Source organism: Eublepharis macularius, chromosome 12 (assembly GCF_028583425.1).
Source record: "Eublepharis macularius isolate TG4126 chromosome 12, MPM_Emac_v1.0, whole genome shotgun sequence".
In the NCBI taxonomy this organism is placed as follows: Eukaryota; Metazoa; Chordata; class Lepidosauria; order Squamata; family Eublepharidae; genus Eublepharis; species Eublepharis macularius.
The window spans coordinates 1,203,330-1,207,292 of NC_072801.1; positions in this window are offsets into that span (position 1 = coordinate 1,203,330).

Genomic DNA, 3,963 nt, shown 5'->3' on the forward strand with positions numbered 1-3,963 from the left:
GCTAACAGCTGGGGGAGGAGCGAGGAGAGGCACAGCCAGCGGGCAGCTTGCGATCCGGAGCAGCCTTCTGAGTGATGGGCGCACAGCACCCTTGCTGGCAGACCGTCCCAGCCTGTGTCCTGGGCAAGGCCTGTAATTGACAGGGAGGGCCATGGGTGTGGTTGGGGAAGCCGCTGCCAGCTGCAGACAATTCCTGTCTGCCGTACGCTCCGTCCAATCCCTGTAGTGGCAGGCTGGTGGTGGCAGCTGGCTTAGCGACTCCCGCAGCACCAGAGGGGGGTGGAGAAGAGGCGGGGAGTGGCCAGAGCGCAGGGGTGGCAAGGTTCTAGTGTCGACATTCCCGGTCAGCCAGATGGCAGTAGGTGTGGCGAGATCCGGGGTGAGTGGATGCACCACTGGCCGCCGTGCCCACCTTCTCTCTGGCTGTCCACCCAAAAGGCTGGAGTCAACTGGTGGCCATCCCAAGCAGTAGCCGGGCCATCGGCGACCTCCTGGAGTGCAGCGGCCTCCAGCATGCTGGTCATCCCTATGGAGACAGACTGTCCACTCCCTCTCCCAGCACACGCCCACAGAGCTGCTTGGAATAGCCTGTTGCCGGCCCCTGGCACATCGTGCTACCGCCACAGAGGACAGCAAAGGAGGGCGAGGGAACGAGCTACACATGGGTTACGGAGTCCGTGGACCTGCTGTGGCCACATTCTGAGATGGTGGCGGGGGAGAGAAAGGGCCCCTGCTATGGGCCTGTGGGGAGCCCTGGGCTGGGCAGCAGGCACTCCCACCAGCATGGCCCATTCACCGTGTGGTGGTCTGGCGGTGGGTGGTGGGTTGCCATGTGCAAGCTGGGTCCACCCTGCAGACACACAAGTGGTTGATGAGAAGGGAAAAGGCCATTGAGGGATAGAATGCCCGAAGGATACCCACCAAATAGGGTGCCCCCCCATTGGGCTCCCTCCCAGGGTGTAGATGCACGGGTCATGGAGAGCAGTGGCAAGCCCGGGAGATCCCTGGTGGGGGAACGGAGGCTTGAACCGGCCGGCCCTAAGTGGACCATCTGCCCTGGATCCCCCCCTCCCCCCAGGTCCCAGGTGGCAGATCCGCCCACAAGCATGCTAACACGTTGGCCCTGCCCCCACCCCAACCCCGAGGCAATGAACACAGATATTGATGGCGTAGAACCTGGCTTTATTTTTGGTCCCCCCCAATTAGGGGGAGTCTGGACAGGGAAAGCTATAAGGGGGGTAGGGCTGTGTGGGGTAGCAGGGTTGCACGTCAGAGAGGGACCACTTCGGAAGGACAGGCAGCCAGGGTTCCGACGATGGCCCAGGCTCTGTTTATCCAGCCTGTCCGCCAGTGTCCGGGGCCGGCCAACGTCACTTCAAGGGTGGCCCCAGATGCAGCTCCTTCTCCCATTCATCCAGCTCCGGCTGCAGTGACCAGGTTGTGAAGCCGTACTCCATGTCGCTGCTGTCGTCCTCTGCTGGATACGGAAGAGGCACTGTGGAGGGCTTGCACTCGGGACCCTAAGCCGTCACCGGGGCCAGGCTGCCCGGGGCCCTGGTGGCCGCAACAGCAAGCCGCCTCCCCCCTGCATCAGTCACCCCTTGCCAGACACAGCAGTCAAGGACCGTGGCCAGCCCCTGCAGGGGGGCGGTCAGGCGGAGACGGGGATGGCGGCATTCCCAGCGACCCAGTCGCCCCTCATAGTCCCTGCGCCGTCCCCCGACACTCACCCGACTGTACCGCTCTCCCCTTGGTCACAGCGCTGTGCACTCGGTCGACGGCTTCGCACCACCGCTCGTCCCTGTCCCCTGCAAAAGGAACCCACAGCGGGGTGGTGAGGGGGGGTTGGCTGCCTATGGCGGCCAGGGAGCCTTGGCAGGGGAGAGGGTGGTACGCCACCCGAGAGTGCGGCAACCATGACCCTGGTGATGGTCTCTTGCCATGTGGTTGGAGGGCCCGTCCTGAGACTCCTCGAGTGAGGCTGCAGGCTCCCTGACTTACTCCAGTCGAGCTCAAATGTGTCCTCATTCTGGAGGTACCGCTCCTCATCCCGGATGGCCCAGCAGTGGCGCAGCGCCGGCACTCTGTCTGGATAGAGCTCCCCTAGGTCTAGCGGCCACGCCGGCCGCTCAGCCTCTTCCACCATTGCCGGGTTCTGGGGGCGCTTGTATTTTGTATTTTGCAAGGTCAACCATCCTAACAGTATTTTACAAAGTTTTAATTTTAAATAATGGCAGTATGAAGGGAAAGCATTATTTGTAGATGTAGTGTTTGTGTTGTTGTTTTTTCTCTCCTTCCCTTTGCCCCCCTTCCTTCCTTTTGTATTGTTAGTTATTGTTAGTAATTAAAATAAAAATTTTATTTTAAAAAATCATAGTTATATATAAACAGGAAAGCAATCCAAAAGAACCAGCTTCATATCAACCAATATCACTACTAAATCAAGATTATAAAATTTATATGGCAATAATGGCCAAAAGAATCAATTAATTTATTAAAGAATATATTCATCAGGATCACACACGGTTCATCCCAGGAAGAGATTTAATGGAAAATATCTATAAAACACTTAATATAATATCAGCTTGTAATAACCAAAAATCAGATGCTTTATTGTTATTGCTGGATATAGAGAAAGCATTCGACTCAGTAGAAACAAAGTATTTAATTGAATTGCTAAAAGTCATGGGGTTTGGTACCAAATTCATAATCTCAATAAAAGCAATATACTCACAAGCTACGGCACAGATAACAATAAATGGAATGTCATCTGAAACGTTTACATGGTTAAGAGGAACAAGACAGGGGTGCCCCCTATCACCAACCCTCTTTGCACTAGCTATAGAATCACTAGCAGCTTCAATCCGCCAGAATTAAGGAATACAAGGAATTGAAATAGGATCAAAAGTTTATAAGCTCAGTCTTTCTGCAGATGTCATGTTACTTTTTGTTACAAATCCAGGAAACTCTTTATTACAACTACAAGAATTACTATATCCGTTTGCACAAGTGACCGGTTTAAAGATACATCCATCTAATTCAATATACTACCTTTACATATCTCGACACTGACAAAACAAAATTTACTCATAAAATTTAAGTATCGCTGGATGGATAAGATGCTACCGTATTTGGGCATTAACATCACAACAGATCTAAACTCTTTATTGAAATATAATCATCTCCAAAATATAAACGAAATCAAACAAGACCTAGTTCAGAAAAACAAACAACAATATTCACGGTTGGATATATTTCTCTTTATAAAATCTTTTATTTTCCCCAAAGTTTTATTTCTTTATAGAGCGATCCCCCTAATTCCACCATTCACAATCATAAAACAATGGCAAAATATGCTCAATAAATTTCTATGGAGCAATACAAAATCTAGAATCTCATATAATACGTTGAAGGCAAAAACCAATCTAGGAGGTTGGGTAGTGCAATCCTAACGGGGATGGGGAAAGTGAATAGGAACTGAACTAAGGCTTGCGACAGTGGAACTGGCTCCTACGTGCACGTAAGTGCCCTTCCGTCGGCAGTGGCACGAGGCACAGCACCGCTGGCGGGCTGGTGCTGCTGCAAGCGAGAGCTGGCCGGGCGGAGGTGGAGGAGCGGCCTAGAGCCCCAAGTCAGTGCAGGAGGGGGCGGGGAGGAGGGCAGGACCAGAGTTACTTTGCTCCCTAAGCCCTTCCAGAAGCGGGAACGCCCACAGTGGCGCAAAAGAACTACGCCACGAAAGAACAAGGCGTAGCCCATAGGCGCCCATGGAACGGCGAAAACTCGGCCCCCTCTCCAAGCACCCAGCCCCACCCCCATGACCCTGTCAGAGTGTCAGTTTGCTTGTCAGTTCTCTAGCCAGTTACGCCATTTTACTTTGCTATAATCTGTAGTTGTTTCGTTTTTCTCCCTCTAGGCCCAGGTGGTGCCCAGGCCGCATATATCCATGGGAGCAAAGAGTTC